This window comes from Rattus norvegicus, chromosome 1 (assembly GCF_036323735.1).
Source record: "Rattus norvegicus strain BN/NHsdMcwi chromosome 1, GRCr8, whole genome shotgun sequence".
Classification (NCBI taxonomy): domain Eukaryota; kingdom Metazoa; phylum Chordata; class Mammalia; order Rodentia; family Muridae; genus Rattus; species Rattus norvegicus.
The window spans coordinates 50,135,876-50,155,428 of record NC_086019.1 but is presented as its reverse complement, the minus strand read 5'-3'; the positions used below and the strand labels follow the sequence as shown (position 1 = coordinate 50,155,428).

At 47.9% G+C, this 19,553-nt stretch overlaps 1 long non-coding RNA gene across 1 annotated transcript; it reads right to left on the bottom strand.

The window, feature by feature from the left end:
• Nucleotides 1-1,625: 1,625 nt before the first annotated feature.
• On the bottom strand, nucleotides 1,626-3,095 carry LOC134482681 (uncharacterized). Its single transcript, XR_010059090.1, has 2 exons — nucleotides 2,976-3,095; nucleotides 1,626-2,589 (listed from the first exon to the last, which is right to left on the bottom strand). It is a non-coding gene; the product is annotated as an uncharacterized LOC134482681 (long non-coding RNA).
• Between the last annotated feature and the right edge of the window lie 16,458 nt (nucleotides 3,096-19,553).

Below are 19,553 nucleotides of genomic sequence, written 5' to 3'. Positions count from 1 at the left end.
TGTCTTGGAATGTTCCATTTACATCTTCCTTTTGCAGACTCCCTCTGGCTATTCTCCCCACACCCCACCCCCTCCCTCACAGGCAGGCTGTAGGACTCCAGGGTTCTGAAAGGACAGCCATTCTGCTTTGCTTCTGCACTTTCCTGCCTCTCCACTTCCCCTCCCTGGCCACTCTTGAGTCCCCCTTGTGGGCTTACTCTGTCCCTTACCCAATTCTGCAGCAGCTCCCAGGGAAACATCATTCCACCCCATCACTTCAGTAACCACCCATCATGCTGACAACTCTGAAATCCTTTTACTCAACCTACTTGTCTATGAGCAGGCTCATCCTCTCTATTTAAACTTCCTAGGACTGGAGTTCAATTCCCAGCACCCAGCACTGGCTTACAACCGCCTGTAATCTCGGGCTCCAGGAGCAGCCATTACCCTGGCTTTGTCAGGCACCTTATTCACATGGAGCCCACCCCATCATTTAAATAAAAACAGGGCTGAGAGATCGCTCAGTAGCTGAGTACTAGTTTCTTAGGCCCTACCATGGTGTTTCCCTCCCCCCTCGCTGAGCCTTTTAGCCTGCTATAGCAAGTTGTTCACACCCATGGGAGCTGCTCTTAGCCCCTGATTTGGGGCTGGGATTTCCATGGCCCCCTTCTTCCCCACCGAGCCTTCCAGCTTGTTGTTTAAGAAGTTGTTCATGCCCCTGATTGGGCCTGGGACTTTCCACCACACAGACTTATCCTGTTTTCCTGGTTAGGGATTTGCACCTGCCTTGTTGTTTTCCATGACTTTTCCCTCTGGTATATAAGGAGATCTCAGTAAAGTGTTGGTGGTACTCTCTGACAATGGGTGACCCGTGTACTTGTTTTCATTCAACCTGCAGAACTACACCCGACATTCACACACTGGCGGCTCAGGTACCAACACTAGCTGTTCTTGTAGAGGACCTGGGTTCAGTCTTAGCACCTACATGGTGGCTCACAAGTCTGTTCCAGGGGGTTCCAGGCTGTCCTGTCTCCAATGTGCATATACAAACATGGGAACACATCTGCACATAAATAAGTCTTGGCTTATTTCTGGTAAATGTTTGTACAACCGTATTACATGTTCCTGACGTATAGGCACAACTTGTTCCTGATGTGTATCCCTGGTCCCACAGGGACTGACAAGACTTCTTTTCATTAGACTACGGGCTAAGCAGTGACATATCTGGCTATGCAGGTTGGTGCACACTGTGTTGGCTGTTGTCCTGTTATGGATGACCCTGTTCTGACTCCAGCTGCTGGGACATTACTTGGGTAGGAACTTTTACTCCGTGATACTCTTAGGGGATTGCTGATGTGTATTTGGCCTGTCCCCAACCAGTCATGCAGATGTGACACATGGCTTCAATAACCAACTTCTACAATGTCTCTCTATTATAGTTTGCTTATGATTTCCACAGCACATGTGACTACCCCCTTGCAGGTTCATCTGAGTATCATACGGCTTATCAAAAATGATCCCAAAGGGACCTCTCAGTAACATGCTGCAAACTAAGGCTTCTCTGTTGAAGCTGGCTGTCCTTACCACATCCTAAACTCTGGCTTTGTTTCTCTTTTCATGATCAAACTCACTGATGAGAAGCAATGCAAGGGAGGAAAGAGTTTATTTGGCTTTCAATTCCAGTTACAGTTCATCATTTTGGGGAAGTCAAGGTAGAGGTTTGAAGCAAGTACAATCCTGTCTGGTCAAGCAGAGAAACAAATGCACGGAAGGCGCTTGCTGCTCACTTTCCAACAACCCAGAGGCACACTGGTTGGGACGGCCAATCTTCTGACTAGAATCGCTAGAATACCTACCCCACCACCTCAGCATAGAAGAGGCCACTGAATCCAATTTCCATTACAGGATTGGTCTTGGTTTGATCAATGGGAAACCACAAGACAACAAGCAAGCAGGGGTGTTTGAGCGAAGAGCCTGAAGTTCAAACCAGAAGCCACATCCCCATTCATTGAATGGATCATTTTGGGACCCTGCATAATGGCGCATGCGTTTAAATCGAGTACTCAGGTGGCACAGAAAGGTGGATCTCTGGGAATTCAAAGCCAACCTCATCTATAAAATGATTTTCAGGCTATATGGTGACACTCTGAGTCAAAAACAAACAAACAAACAAACAAATCAATGATCAGAGAAAATTATACCCGGAAAGCAAAGATAATAAACATGGAAATTATGAAACTGTCGCTCACTCTGGAGCCCTTGATGACTGACTGGATTTCCCTGTTTTATAACAGTGTCAAGTGCAATGTCTCAACGTCTTAGCCTTGGGTGTCTCACACTAAAGTACAGCAAGCTGTCGACCTGGGTTCCTGTCCTCAGTTTGGTCCTCTGGTCTCACGTTCTGTTTAGTGTTTGAATGAGAACTGTAAGGGTGGTGGCTTATCCTCTCTGAACACTCATTGCCATCCCCATCCCACCCCCAGTGCACAGGGCTGCAACACCACAAGTCCCACCCACTCTCTCCAGGGTGTGTGAGAAGGTCACTAGAATCCTACAGCCAGATGCTCCCAGAGGATGGCCCAAGGCAATGGCTCCTCCATCGATGTTCACCTGTAGAGAAGAAGAGCTTTAAGTCTTAAGTCAGTCCTCTGAACACAGGCTCATACCTGTTTTATCTCACCCCACCCTACCCCCAGTGTTATGCTAGCAAACTATCCTTTCAAACCCAGCTTTCACTGTAAACCTTAGGAAGAAGCAATGCCTGTGTGACACCTGCTGCCTCCCTGTTTCTAGAATGTTCCACTGATTCTGATGTGACCTAACACACTCAGTTCCTTGCTGTGAAAAGCAACAAAAACCCAACTGAAAATTAACTTGTGCTTGTTCATCTCTAGCCAAGGTGAGCAGTCATGGGGAATGACCTCATTTCTTATACTTCACAGCTCTAAACATGGACCGTGCAAGCTCATGGGCAAACACAGCTTCACGTTGGTTACCTTCTCGGGGCTTAATCCAAGTTCTGTAGCTATTGCTGCAGACACTGCTGCAAAGGCTTCATTGATTTCAAACACGTCAACATCCTCCAGGGACCAGCCTGCCTTTGCAACCTACAGGAACGGTTAAGGGAGGCCAAACCATTCATTAGTAAGAAAATTCTGCTTGAGTTGCTGGAGAGATGATTCACTGTTAACAACACTTGATGCTCTATCATGAGGACCAAACCTCAGATCCCATGCTCACCTGTAACTCAGTTCTATGGTATCACACACCCTCTTGTGGCTTCCATGGGTACCAGTACGTGCGTGTGTGTGCACGCACACACAATGTTAATTTAGATGAAGAAAAGATATAGGTAATATACTCCTTAAAGACACACCCCTTGTACGCACACGCGTAGATACATACATACAAACACAAACATACACACACACACACACACACACACACACACACACACACAACCCTACCTATAGTAGCAACACTTCAGAATCTCAGGTAGGGCAGCTGTCTACATTAAGGCTAGCCTGGGCTATAGAGCAAGGCTCAGTTCAAAACCAAAAGAATGCATGCTAAAAGTCCCTTAAGTCTAAACTGTTCCACTGTTATGAGCAGTTAATACAGCACACTGGATCTGACTTAGAAGGATCTGGAAGCTGCAGAGATGGCAGGCAGCACTAGCTGCTCTTCTAGGGACCCAGGTTTGGTTCCCTCACACTCACATGGAGGCTCCTAATACAGACCACAACTCCAGACCCAGGGGATCCGACACCTCCACTGACACACAGGGGATCGCAACATCTATGCAAACACAACACCTATGCACAGAAAATATGATGTAAAACAGCTGACATGGGGCTGACGAGATGGCTCAGTAGGTAAAGTGCAAATGTTCTGAGGTCAGCCCAAAACCAACTAAAACAACAGCAGCAGCAACAAAAAGAACAGCACAGAGCATGGTGGTGCACCTATGACCACACTGAGGAAGGCTGGGAAGGGCAGACCTCTGGAGCCTGAGAAACTGCCTGTAACTCCACGTGCAGGGGACTTAAAACCCTCCTTTGGCCTTCACAGGCATCCTTACACATATGTGCATACATATACGTGCACTCACACTTGCACGTGCACGCATACACACACATAAACCAACACATACACACACATATATACACACACACACACTAAAGAAATAAATAAAAATGGGCAGCGACAGCTGGATCTCGGTCAATTCTAGGTCTACATGGCGAGTTGCAGGACAGCCAAGGCTGTTCACTAAGATCCCCTCTTCACAAAGAAACAAAAATATCTGGAAAAAAAAAAGGCCCCTCTGAACCAAACCAAACCACTGCTCGCTGACTGACACAGAAGCATCATTTGTAAACAGAAACTTTTTACTCCTTGTCTCTAAAGTCTCATGTTAATATCATAATATAAAATACCGTGACACTGTAAAAGTTCAAGGTCAATAAAAGTTGTAGTGTGTTGGAAGTCTCTTTAACAGTCCAAAGCCACTTAAGAGTGGATGTCTACAAGATAAAAATAAAAAGCAAATTTTATACTTAAATATTCTTGCTGGGTAGGGTGGCACAGGCCTTTAATCCCAGCAGAAAGAGAGAGGAGGTTTCTGTGAATTCCAAGACTACAAGGGCCATGTAAAGAGATTCTGTGTCAAAAAAATATGTATGTTTTAAAGTATTCTTATCCCAAAAGGGAAGAACTTAGACATTAAAAAAATAATAATAAAATGAATTCACACTTAAGCAAAACTCAAAATCCAGCAGTACAAATTAAAGTGGATAGTTTAGGGCCAGACAGCCTTCTGGTACACAAAATCCTTGGGCGGTCCACAGCCCTGCCATTCACTGCACACGATTTTCTGCTTCCTTCAGACATTTGCGAATCTGCAGCTCCCATCGATGGTCATCCTACAGTCCCGGCATCTCCAATATCCTGGAGCCTCCATACCACCTGAGGCTTCCCCTTCAGCCTCTCAAGCCGTTCTGCGAAGACCCTGACCCTGCGACCAGGTGCCAAGCCTCACGGGCTCTCCTTGATTCCCTTCAAAACTAGAACCAGATGACCCTCTTAGATTGCCAATTTGGTTTGCAGCACAAGATGTGGCCTGGCCTCAGCTTTGTGACGTCTCTAGGGAGCCTTTCTTATTGTCCTAATGAAAGGGAGAAAGTTTCATCTCTCAGTGCAGCAGTTAAGGAAGCTGACTCTTCAGCCCCATCCTAAACAACAAACAGAATCTCCCTCAGAATATCACAGGGAAAGCCCAGGCCCAATTCATGGTAAACTCCTTCTCCCCTCTCTGAGATTTCAGAAATCAGGCACCCACAGTCCACGGTGCCTATAGTATCACTGTTTTCCAAGCTTCCACTAAAATGGCCCTGGAAGTGCTGTAATAGCAAGGTGTTTCCCAGCCTAAGGTCCCAAATTCTCTCACATTTCTCTTAGAAGATGTGGTCAGCGTTTGCATAGCAACAAACCTGTTCCTGATACCAACTTCTATTCCAGTCAACAATCTCTCTGATGCAGTGATAATGTGCCTGAAGGATTTAGGGAAGAAAATGCTTATGGGCTTTATGTATCTGACTGTTATCGTTATTTTTTAATCCATCTCTGTTTTTGCTAGGGTTCCTATTGCTGTGGTGAGACACCATGACCAAAAACAACCAAGTTGGGGAGGAAAGGGTTGATTTGGCTTACACTTCCACTTGGCTGTACATCACCAAGGGAGTCAGGACAGGAACTCAAACACGGACTGCGGTTAGTGACCGCTCAGTTTCCTTGTTCCTTTATTAGCTGGAGCTGGTAGAATCCACATAGCCTGGGGTTAAGGGAGGCAATGAGTGGAAAGTGCTTGGCAAGATGCTTTATAAGACTGTAAAGGACACGCTTAACGGGTCTTCAGTGAACACTGTCATGTCGTGTCATGACTACGTGAGCAGTTCCACAGAAGCCAGTGAGATGTGGAAAAAGTAGCAGAGTGACACCAGGTTTGATGGTGAATGTCTACAATCCCAGCACTTGGGCAGCAGAGGCAGAGTACTGAGAGCTTAAAAGGCTATCATCCAAGTTACTCATTAACCTTCGATTCTACGTCAACAACAACAACAACAACAAAATCCGATGCTGGAGAGACAACTCCCTGGGTGAGGAAGGAGGACGGCACTGCCACTGAGCAGGTGACCTGAGTTCAGTTCCGGGACACGTACTGTGTATTGTTGGGGGCGAGGGGTGGAGTGGGAAGTGGGGTGGTGGGAGGGGAGAACCAACTCCCACAACTTGTCCTTCAACTCCCATACACACTTTGTAGCATCCCTCAAAATAAATAAATAGGGCTGGAGAGATGGCTCAGTGGTTAAGAGCACTGACTGCTCATCCAGAGGTCCTGAGTTCAATTCCCAGCAACCACATGGTGGCTCACAACCATCTGTAGTGGGATCTGATGCCCTCTTCTGGTGTGTCTGAAGACAGCGACAGTGTACTCACATATATAAAAGTAAATAAATCTTAAATAGATTAGTAAATGTAATTTAAATATTCTAACAAGAAAAATATCAAAAGCAAACTCCAAGACTGAAAACAATACGAGAAAATACAGGTTAACTAAGAACTCACCTTCTCAAAATCAGCAATGGCCCAAAACACAAAACTTCTTTTTCTCACAGGGCTGGGGATTAAACTCAAGCTTTGTGTGTGCTGAGAAAGCTCTCTACAGTGTCACTGCCAGCCTCTCTCTCTCCCTCCTCTGTCCCTTCTTTTCTTCTATAACAAAGAGGCTGGCTAGCTCAGGCTGGCCTCAATCTCATAAAGCTCACATCTTAGACTGCAGAGTGCTGGGGTTACAGCCATGGACCTCCAGTCTGGGAGATATGGAACTTTCTGGACGCTGAAATGATGCCACTGTGGACCTCCTGTGTCAGATATTATTCAAAGTGCAGATGTGTAACAAGGTTAGGTGAATGTTAAAGACTGCCTAGCCCCTTCAGACACACATGACTTATTTCATGTTCAAAATCATACATATTTTGTATCATGTTCAGCCTACATATGTAAGGTGAAATTTACTAAATGAAATTTCTGTACAGAACTGGGTTCCAGCCAATTATTTGCATCATATATATATATATATATATATATATATGTATATGTATATATACATATATATATTATTTCAATTATATCCAACCAACATATACTTAAGATTTAATATATTGAAATAAAAGTATGTTGGGGGTTATAAATTCTGAAATAAGAACCTTTCCAAATATAGAACATTCAGAGGCTTGAAGAGTTGGTCAGTGGTTAGGAGCGCTGGCTGTTCTTGGGGTTTGATTCCCAGCACCCGCACAGCGGCTCACAACAACAACCATCTGTAACTCCAGTTCCAGGAAACCCAATGTCCTCTCCAGCTTTTGCCAGCACGAGGCAGGCAAGTGGTAAATGCAAGACATATGTGCAGGCAAAACACCCTTCTAATACATACAGGATACCCAACTGACACGCATACAAATGGTCACGGACAGAGGAAGAGCAGAAGTTGGTATTGAATGTTAACAATTTTCTCTACAGTTGATTCAAATGTGAGCTGAGAGAGCACAGGGCAGGGCAAGAGAGTGCACTCGTGACCACATGCATGCTAACCACACACTTCACCCCTGAGCTACAATCGATCCACAAACCCAGCAGGAATCAGAGGTAAGATGACCACCAATACCTGCCAACACACGGTGACAGATGAACCATCCTGAATGCAAGCGCGCAGTTGGCCAGGTTCTCTGCGGACCAGTAGGGTGCCTTCGGGAAACTGACCTATGGCGGGACGAGCCGCCGAGACGGTGACCACCAGTTCGGATCTTCTGTTCATCCTGCTACTCCACATGAGTCTGCCCAGCCCTGGCTGCACCTGCAGGCCCTTTTTGACCCCTGCCGGCCCCTGCCCGGCCTTCCCCGCCCCTCCCCGCCCCCTGCCCGCCCCTGCCCGCCCATCCCGGACCCCTGCCCGCCCCTGCCCGCCCTTCCCCGCCCCCTGCCCGCCCTTCCCCGCCCCCTGCCCGCCCATCCGGGACCGCTGTCCGCCCCTGCCCGCCCCTCCCCGCCCCCTGCCCCGCCCTCCCCGGCCCTCCCCTGCCACTCCCCGCCCATGCCCGCCCCTGCCCTCTGGTCCCTGCTGTTCCCTACTCCTCCCTGCTTCTTCCAGCTCCTGGCTTAGCAGCTTCAGGACTCCCACTCTTCCTAAGGAGACCAAGGCTGTGAACAGGGTCCACAGTCCCCAGTCTTGGGGGCAGGGGGGACGCGGGGTCTTACGATGTGGCATATGTAGTTTCCAGGTCTGGAGTGGGGTAGGGTCCTGGACGTTCCGGATGTGTAGATTACTAAGGGCAGGATCAGCGCGCAGAAGGCTGAGGTGTTGGGAGAAGACACAGGCTGTGGACTTTGAATGCTTCCTTGCAACACACCTCTGGACTCTCTTTTTGGACCCTCTCGTCGTCTTTTTTTGTGTATTTTCGAAGCAGAGAGGATGACTAAAAGTGTACCACAGAGTTAGCCGGGACTGGAATGCCCTGGCTAGAATTCCTGAACATGTCACAAGCCAGAAGGAGCAGGATACAGTGTCTGTCAGTTCTCAGGGACTTTGAGATCCCTCCAAGGGTGCCGGGGCACTGTCCAGGGGACAACCCTGGGGAACGTGAATGGAAGGTGATCTGAAGACCGTGTCCATGAAAGGACACTGAGGGCTATGGATCGCTGCTGTGTAAAACACCTGCGGCCAAAGTCAAACCTTGTCTGCACTTCTAATTACCTCTACCTTGCTAGAAATGGGTCCTCCCACAAACGGTTCACATGATCCACAGGATGTGGGCAAGCAAAAAGTTATTTCTGCAGAGGGCACACAACTACCGAAAACCCTACAGGCTGTGGTGAGGCTGGGCTTTTTACTCCAGAGCTTGGCCACACACACACACACACACACACACACACACACACACACACACCCATGTGTATATATACATGCCTGTATATTATTTTTCCCAAAGGGAAAAAACTTACCAAATTTTTTCATGTATATAAATGTTTCTGCTTTTTGTTTGCCTGCATGTATGTATGTGCACTATGTGTGTTCCTAGCTCCCCAGGTAGGTCACACAAAGGCACTGGATCCTTGGAATGAAGTTAGGGTGGTTTTGAGTCACCATGTGGAGGCTGGGAACTAACTTAGGTCGCAATAATTGATTTTTTTTCTTCCTTTCTCTCTCTCTCTCTCTCTCTCTCTCTCTCTCTCTCTCTCTCTCTCTCCCTCCCTCCCTCCCTCCCTCCCTCCCTGTCAACCATGACTTCATAATGTAACCCTAGGCTGACCTATATATAAGTCACTATGTGGGTCAGGTTGGCCTGGAATTTAAGAGACCCACTTGCTTCTATTCCTTGAATGCAGGGATTAAAGCTGGGCACCACCATGACAGGCTTTAGCCTTACACTGTCATTACAAAGTTGCCTAACTCCAGGCAAAGTGCAAGTGTAACTTTAGAAAGCAGATGAAACCTTAGGCACATACTATATCTAAGAAAAAACACTGACCAAGAAGGGCTTTTTGCCAGGTGAGGTCTTTTCTAATTAAAGATGAAACATCCTTGGTCTCATTTGTCTTGGAATGTTCCATTTACATCTTCCTTTTGCAGACTCCCTCTGGCTATTCTCCCCACACCCCACCCCCTCCCTCACAGGCAGGCTGTAGGACTCCAGGGTTCTGAAAGGACAGCCATTCTGCTTTGCTTCTGCAGTTTCCTGCCTTTCCACTTCCCCTCCCTGGCCACTCTTGAGTCCCCCTTGTGGGCTTACTCTGTCCCTTACCCAATTCTGCAGCAGCTCCCAGGGAAACATCATTCCACCCCATCACTTCAGTAACCACCCATCATGCTGACAACTCTGAAATCCTTTTACTCAACCTACTTGTCTATGAGCAGGCTCATCCTCTCTATTTAAACTTCCTAGGACTGGAGTTCAATTCCCAGCACCCAGCACTGGCTTACAACCGCCTGTAATCTCGGGCTCCAGGAGCAGCCATTACCCTGGCTTTGTCAGGCACCTTATTCACATGGAGCCCACCCCATCATTTAAATAAAAACAGGGCTGAGAGATCGCTCAGTAGCTGAGTACTAGTTTCTTAGGCCCTACCATGGTGTTTCCCTCCCCGCTCGCTGAGCCTTTTAGCCTGCTATAGCATGTTGTTCACACCCTTGAGAGCTGCTCTTAGCCCCTGATTTGGGGCTGGGATTTCCATGGCCCCCTTCCTCCCCACTGATCCTTCCAGCTTGTTGTTTAAGAAGTTGTTCATGCCCCTGATTGGGCCTGGGACTTTCCACCACACAGACTTATCCTGTTTTCCTGGTTAGGGATTTGCACCTGCCTTGTTGTTTTCCATGACTTTTCCCTCTGGTATATAAGGAGATCTCAGTAAAGTGTTGGTGGTACTCTCTGACAATGGGTGACCCGTGTACTTGTTTTCATTCAACCTGCAGAACTACACACGACATTCACACACTGGAGGCTCAGGCACCAACACTAGTTGTACTTGTAGAGGACCTGGGTTCAGTCCTAGCCCCCACATGGTGGCTCACAAGTCTGTTCCAGGGGGTTCCATGCTCTCCTGTCTCCAATGTGCATATAAAAACATGGCAACACATCCTCACATGAATAAATCTTGGCCTATTTCTGGTAAATTTTTGCACAACCATATTGCATGTTCCTTAGGTAGAGGCACAATATGTTCCTGATGTGTAGCCCTGGCCCCCCAGAGACTGACATGACTTCTTTTCATTAACTACATGCTATGCAGTGACACATCTATCTATGCAGGTTAGTGCACACTGTGTTGTCTGTAGTCCTGTTAGGGATGCCTGCTCTGACTCCAGCTGCTGGGACATTACTTGGGTAGGAACTTTCTACTCTGTGATACTCTTAGGGGATTGCTGATGTGTGTTTGTCCCATCACCTGACCAGTCATTCATATGTGACACATGGCTTCAATAACCGACTTCTACAATGTCTCTCTATTATAGTTTGATTATGATTTCCACAGCACATGTGACTACCCCCTCGAAGGTTCATCTGAGTAACATACGGCTTATCAGAAATGATCCCAAAGGGACCTCTCAGTAACATGCTGCAAACTAAGGCTTTTCTGTTGAAGCTGGCTGTCCTTACCACATCCTAAGCTCTGGCTTTGTTCCTGTTTTCTTGATCAAACTCACTGATGAGAAGCAATGCAAGGTAGGGAAGAGTTTATTTGGCTTTCAATTCCAGTCACAGTTCATCATTTTGGGGAAGTCAAGGTAGACGTTTGAAGCAATTACCGTCTGTCTGGTCAAGTGGAGAAATAAATGCAGGGAAGGTGCTTGCTGTTCACTTTCCAACACCCAGAGGCACACTGGTTGGGACGGCCAATCTTCTGACTAGAATAGCTAGAATACCTACCCCACCACCTCAGCTTAGAAGAGGCCACTGAATCCAATTTCCATTACAGGATTGGTCTTGGTTTGATCAGTGGGAAACCACAAGACAACAAGCAAGCAGGGGTGTTTGAGCGAAGAGCCTGAAGTTCAAACCAGAAGCCACATCCCCATTCCTTGAATGGATCATTTTGGGGCCCTGCATAACGGTGCATGCCTTTTTTCAAGTACCCAGGAGGCACAGAAAGGTGGATCTCTGGGAGTTCAAAGCCAACCTCATCTACAAAACGATTTTCAGGCTATATGGTGAGACCCTGAGTCAAAAACAAACAAACAAACAAACAAACAAACAAATCAATGATCAGAGAAATCTATACCCAGAAAGCAAAGACAATAAACATGGAAATTATGAAACTGTCGTTCAGTTTGGAGCCCTTGATGACTGACTGGATTTCCCTGTTTTATAACAGTGTCAAGTGCAGTGTCTCAACGTCTTAGCCTTGGGTGTCTCACACTAAAGTACAGCAAGCTGTCGACCTGGGTGACTGTCCTCACTTCGGTCCTCTGGTCTCACATTCTGTTCAGTGTTTTAATGAGAACTGTATCAAATAGTAATAAAATAGTAACAAAATTCTGCTTGAGTTGCAGGAGAGATGGTTCACTGTTAACAACACTTGATGCTCTATCATGAGGACCAAACCTCAGATCCCATGCTCACCTGTAACTCAGTTCTATGGTATCACACACCCTCTTGTGTCCTCCATGGATACCAGTGTGTGTGAGTGTGTGCACACACACACAATGTTAATTTAAATGAAGAAAACATATACATAATATACTCCTCAAAGACACACCTCTTGTAGGAAACTGCCACTATGAGGCTATGTGTTCCATGGTGACCTCTGGCTCTAAGGCAGCCTGTACAGTGATTCCTCAGCAGGACCACTGTCACTATGGAGGGCTCCTTCATGCTCCCTGCAACACACAGTTCCCTCAGCGAACTGATTCCATTCAAAAGGTGGCTGACCTTCTCTAGGCAGATGTGGGAACACACACAACATGCCTGCACGCACATGCACACGTGCGCGCAAACACACACACACAGACACAGACACACACACACACACAGACACACACACACACACACACACACACACACACACACACACACACCTATGTGGAGGCTGGGAACTAACTTAGGTCCCAACAATTTAATTTTTTCTCCTCCTTTCTCTTTCTTTTTCTCTCTCTTTCTCTTTGTCTCTCTGTCTCTCTCTGTCTCAATGACTCTCTCTCTCTCTCCCTTTCAGACATGACTTCATAATGTCAACTTCCTCCAGGGACCAGCCTGCCTTTGCAACATATAGGAATTGTTAAAGGAGGTCAAACCGTTCATTACTAACAAAATTCTGCTTGAGTTGCTGGAGAGATGGTTCACTGTTAACAACACTTGATGCTCTATCATGAGGACCAAACCTCAGATCTCATGCTCACCCGTAACTCAGTTTTATGGTATCACACACCTCTTGTGGCCTCCATGGGTACCAGTATGTGTGTGTGTGTGTGCACGCACACACAATGTGAATTTAAATGAAGAAAAGATATACATAATATACTCCTCAAAGACACACCTCCTGTAGGAAACTGTCACTATGAGGCTGGTTGTTCCATGGTGGCCTGTGGCTCTAAGGCAGCCTGCACAGTGTTTCCTCAGCAGGACCACTGTCACTATGGAGAGCTCCTTCATGTGCCCTGCAACACAGTTCCCTCAGCGAACTGATTCCATTCAAAAGATGGCTGATGTTCTCAGGGCAGATGTGGGGACGCACACAACATACCTGCATGCACATGCACACGTGCACGCAAACACACACCCACACACACCTGCCTATATTAGCAACACTTTAGAAGCTCAGGTAGGGCAGCTGTCTACATTAAGGCTAGCCTGGGCTATAGAGCAAGCCTCAGCCTCAAAACCAAAAAAATGCATGCTAAAAGTCCCTTAGGTCTAACTGTTCCACTGTTATGAGCAGTTAGTACAGCACACTGGGTCTGACTTAGAAGGATCTGGAAGCTGCAGAGATGGCAGGCAGCACTAGCTGCTCTTCTAGGGACCCAGGTTTGGTTCCCTCACACTCACATGGAGGCTCCTAATACAGACCACAACTCCAGACCCAGGGGATCCGACACCTCCCCTGACACACAGGGGATCGCAACATCTATGCAAACAGACACCTATGCAGAGAAAATATGATGTAAAACAGCTGACATGGGGCTGACGAGATGGCTCAGTAGGTAAAGTGCAAATGTTCTGAGGTCAACCCCAACCCAACTAAAACAGCAGCAGCAACAAAAAGAACAGCATAGAGCATGGTGGAGCACCTATGACCACACTAAGTCAACCTGTATAGTGATTCTTCAGCAGGACCAGCTGAAGGCTGGGAAGGGCAGACCTCTGGAGCCTGACAGCCACTCAGCCTGGCCACTTGGAGAACTTCAGACTAGTGTGAGCCTTTGTATCACAGATGCAGGGGACATCACTGCCCGTCCAGTCAGCTCAGTGCATAAAGCACTTGATGTCAAGTTTTACTCCAGAGTTCTCCAGGTCCCACAGGAGAACAAGAACAACTCCAGCAAGATGTCCTCTGACCTCTACATGTGTACCAAACCTACACATACACACACACACACACACACACACACACACACACTCACAAACACATGCATACATACAAACAGTCACACACACACTCACAAACACATGCAGACATACACTCACAAACACATGCAGACATACACTCACAAACACATGCACACATGCATACACACACAGTCACAAACACATGCACACATGCATACACACACAGTCACAAACACATGCAGACATATATGGATGCAATCACACACACACACACACACACACACACACACACACACACACATACACACACAGTGACAGTGTCCTAAAGCAGATGGCCAGGAGATAAGAAGATAAAGAAGAAGAAAAGCTGTGGCCAGGATGTTCTGCACTAGGAATGCCCTATACTGAGCAAGCTTATTCATAAGCACAGGACCTTATAGACAGCTTTTAGGGGAGAGATGGGGCAAGGGGATGAAGTCAGCAGGAAGCTAATCAATCAATGTTCTATAAGAGGAACACAGGGTGTCTTAGAGTGCCACATATGGAGCACAAAAAGGCCTTAGGACTGATAATTCTGCCTGTTCAGGGATAAAAACCAAGCTCCCAGGAACTGAAGCCTTAAGTCCTCCAAGGCCCTGACCCCAGCCTCAGACTGGATCTTGCCAAGTCTGCTCCTCGGCAATGACATTAAACTAGGTTCCTCTATCTTATCAACCCAGCCTTGGAGAAGACTTGGATTGGCCTGGCTCTCAACACAGACAGACACAGGGACAGATACACAGACAGACTTATACATACAGCACCCGCACAGCAGCTCACAACAACAACCATCTGTAACTCCAGTTCCAGGAAACCCAATGTCCTCTTCCAGCTTTTCCCAGCACCAGGCAGGCAAGTGGTAAATGCAAGACATATGTGCAGGCAAAAAACCCTTCTAATACATACAGGATACCCAACTGACACGCATACAAATGCTCTCGGATTGAGGAAGAGCAGAAGTCGGTATTGAACGTTTACAATTTTCTCTACAGTTGATTCACATGTGTGCTGAGAGAGCACTGGGCAGGGCAAGAGAGTGCACTCGTGACCACATGCACGCTAACCACACACTTCACCCCTGAGCTACACACCCAGGTCCCAAATCGATTATCAACACGAACTGACCACAGTAGTCACTGGTCCACAAACCCAGCAGGAATCAGAGGTAAGATGACCACCAATACCTGCCAACACACGGTGACAGATGAACCATCCTGAATGCAAGCGGGCAGTTGGCCGGGTTCTCTGCGCACCTGTAGGGTGCCTCCGGGACACTGACCTATGGTGGTACGAGCCGCCGAGACGGTGACCACCGGTTCGGATCTTCTGGTCATCCTGCTACTGCACATGAGTCTGCACAGCCCTGGCTGCACCTGCAGGCCCTTGTTGACCCCCTGCTGGCCCCTGCCCGGCCTTTCCCGCCCCTCCCCGCCCCCTGCCCGCCCCTGCCCGCCCATCCGGGACCCCTGCCCGCCCCTCCCCGCCCTTTTCCGACCCCTTCCCGCTCCCTCCCGCCCCTGCCCGCCCCTCCCCGCCCCCTGCCCGCCCCTGCCCGCCTCTGCCCGCCCCTGCCCGCCCCTGCCCGGCCCTCCCCTGCCCGGCTCTCCCCGCCCCCTGCCCGCCCCTGCCCGCCCCTGCCCGGCCCTCCCCTGCCACTCCCCGCCCATGCCCGCCCCTGCCCTCTGGTCCCTGCTGTTCCCTACTCCTCCCTGCTTCTTCCAGCTCCTGGCTTAGCTGCTTCAGGACTCCCATTCTTCCTAAGGAGACCAAGGCTGTGAACAGGGTCCACAGTCCCCAGTCTTGGGGGCAGGGGGAACGCGGGGTCTTAGGATGTGGCATATGTAGTTTCCAGGTCTGGAGTGGGGTAGGGTCCTGGACGTTCCGGATGTGTAGATTACAAAGGGCACGATCAGCGCGCAGAAGGCTGAGGTGTTGGGAGAAGACACAGGCTGTGGACTTTGAATGCTTCCTTGCAACACACCTCTGGACTCTTTCTTTGGACCCCCTCGTCGTCTGTTTTTGTGTATTTTCGAAGCAGAGAGGATGACTAAAAGTGTCCCTCAGAGTTAGCCGGGACTGGAATGCCCTGGCTAGAATTCCTGAACATGTCACAAGCCAGAAGGAGCAGGATACAGTGTCTGTCAGTTCTCAGGGACTTTGAGATCCCTCCAAGGGTGCCGGGGCACTGTCAGGGGACAACCCTGGGGAACGTGAATGGAAGGTGATCTGAAGACCGTGTCCATGAAAGGACACTGAGGGCTACGGATCGCTGCTGTGTAAAACACCTGCGGCCAAAGTCACACCTTGTCTGGACTTCTAATTACCTCTACCTTGCTAGAAATGGGTCCTCCCACAAACGGTTCACATGATCCACAGGATGTGGGCATGCAAAAAGTTATTTCTGCAGAGGGCACCCAACTACCGTAAACCCTACTGGCTGTGGTGAAGCTGGGCTTTTTTTTTTTTTTTTCATCTTTATTGACTTGAGTATTTCTTATTTACATTTCGATTGTTATCCCCTTTCCTGGTTTCCGGGCCAACATCCTCCTAATCCTTCCCCCTCCCATTCTATATTGGTGTTCCTCTCCCCATCCTCCCCTGATTACTGCCCTCCCCACAACAATCACGTTTCCTGGGGGTTCAGTCTTAGCAGGACCCAGGGCTTCCCCTTCCACTGGTGCTCTTACTAGGCTATTCATTGCTACCTATGAGGTCAGAGTCCAGGGTCAGTCCATGTATAGTCTTTAGGTAGTGGCTTAGTCCCTGGAAGCTCTGGTTGCTTGGCATTGTTGTTCATATGGGGTCGTGAGCCCCTTCAAGCTCTTCCAGTCCTTTCTCTGATTCCTTCAACGGGGGTCCCGTTCTCAGTTCAGTGGTTTTCTGCTGGCATTCGTCCATGTATTTGTTGTATTCTGGCTGTGTCTCTCAGGAGAGATCTACATCCGGTTCCTGTCGGCCTGCACTCCTTTGCTTCATACATCTTATTTAATTCGATGGATGTATAAGTATGGTCCACATGTGGGGCATGCTCTGAATGGGTGTTCCTTCTGACTTTGTTTTAAAGTTTGCCTCCCTATTCCCTGACAAGGGTATTCTTGTTCCCCTTTTCAAGAAGGACAGAACCATTCCCATTTTGGTCATCCCTCTTGAGTTTCATGTGTTCTGTGCACCTAGGGCAATTCAAGCATTTGGGCTAATATCCACATATCAATGAGTGCATACCATGAGTGTTTTTCTTTGAGTGGGTTACCTCGCTCAGGATGATATTTTCCAGTTCCCTCCATTTGTCTATGAGATTCTTAAAGGCATTGTTTTTTATGATGCTGGGCCTTTTACCCCAGAGCTTGGTCACACACAAATACACACACACACACACACACACACATACACACACACACACACACACACACATACATATATATGTGTATATTTACATGCATATATATTATCATTCCGAAAGGGGAAAATCTTACCAAATTTATTTCATTTATATCAATGTTTCTGGTTTTTGTTTGCCTGCATGCATGTATGTGCACCATGTGTGTTCCTAGTTCCCCAGGTAGGTCAGTAAAGGCACTGGATCCAATTGCTTCTGTTCCTTGAATGCTGGGATTAAAGCTGGGCACCACCATGACAGGCTTTAGCCTTACACTGTCATTACATAGTTACTTAACTCCAGACAAAGTGCAAGTGTAACTATTGAAAGCAGATGAAACCTTGGGTGTATACCATTATCTGAGAAAAAACGCTGACCAAGAAGGGCTTTGTCCCAGGTGAGGTCTATACTAATTAAAGATGAATCATCCTTGGTCTCATTTGTCTTGGAATGTTCCATTTACATCTTCCTTTTGCAGACTCCCTCTGGCTATTCTCCCCACACCCCACTCCCTCCCTCACAGGCAGGCTGTAGGACTCCAGGGTTCTGAAAGGACAGCCATTCTGCTTTGCTTCTGCACTTTCCTGCCTCTCCACTTCCTCTCTCTGGCCACTCCTCAGTCCCCCTTGTGGGCTTACTCTTTCCCTTACCCAATTCTGCAGCACCTCCCAGGGAAACATCATTCCACCCCATCACTTCAGTAACCACCCATCATGCTGACAACTCTGAAATCCTTTTACTCAACCTGCTTGTCTATGAGCAGGCTCATCCTCTCTATTTAAACTTCCTAGGACTGGAGTTCAATTCCCAGCACCCAGCACTGGCTTACAACCGCCTGTAATCTCTGGCTCCAGGAGCAGCCATTACCCTGGCTTTGTCAGGCACCTTATTCACATGGAGCCCACCCCACCATTTAAATAAAAAGGGGGCTGAGAGATCGCTCAGTAGTTGAGTACTAGTTTGTTGGGCCCTACCGTGGTGTTTCCCTCCCTCCTCGCTGAGCCTTTTAGCCTGATATAGCAAGAAGTTGTTCACACCCTTGAGAGCTGCTCTTAGCCCCTGATTTGGGCTGGGATTTCCATGGCCCCCTTCCTCCCCACCGAGCCTTCCAGCTTGTTGTGTAAGAAGTTGTTTGTGCCCCTGATTGGGCCTGGGACTTTCTACCACACAAACTTTTCCTGTTTTCCTGGTTAGGGATTTTCACCTGCCTTGTTGTTTTCCATGACTTTTCCCTCTGGTATATAAGGAGATCTCAGTAAAGTGTTGGTGGCACTCTCTGAAAATGGGTGACTCGTGTACGTGTTTTCTTTCAACCCGCCGACCTACGCACGACATTCACACACTGGCGGCTCAGGCACCAACACTAGTTGTTCTTGTAGAGGACAAGGGTTCAGTCCTAGCCCCCACATGGTGGCTCACCAGTCTGTTCCAGGGGGCTCCATGCTCACCTGTCTCCAATGTGCATACACAAACAGTGGAACACATCTTCACATGAATAAATCTTGGCCTATTTCTGTTAAATTTTTGTAGAACCGTATTGCATGTTCCTGAGGTAGAGGCACAACTTGTTCCTGATGTGTAGCCCTGGCCCCACAGGGACTGATAAGACTTCTTTTCATTAACTACAGGCTATGCAGTGACACATCTGTCTATGCAGGTTAGTGCACACTGTGTTGGCTGTTGTCCTGTTAGGGATGACCCTGCTCTGACTCCAGATGCTGGGACATTACTTGTGTAGGAACTTTCTACTCCCTGATGCTCTTAGGGGATTGCTGATGTGTATTTGTCCTGTCACCCGACCAGTCATTCATATGTGACACATGGCTTCAATAACTGACTTCTGCAATCTCTATTATAGTTTGATTATGATTTCCACAGCACATGTGACTACCCCCTCGAAGGTTCATCTGAGTAACATACGGCTTATCAGAAATGATCCCAAAGGGACCTCTCAGTAACATGCTGCAAACTAAGGCTTTTCTGTTGAAGCTGGCTGTCCTTACCACATCCTAAGCTCTGGCTTTGTTCCTGTTTTCTTGATCAAACTCACTGATGAGAAGCAA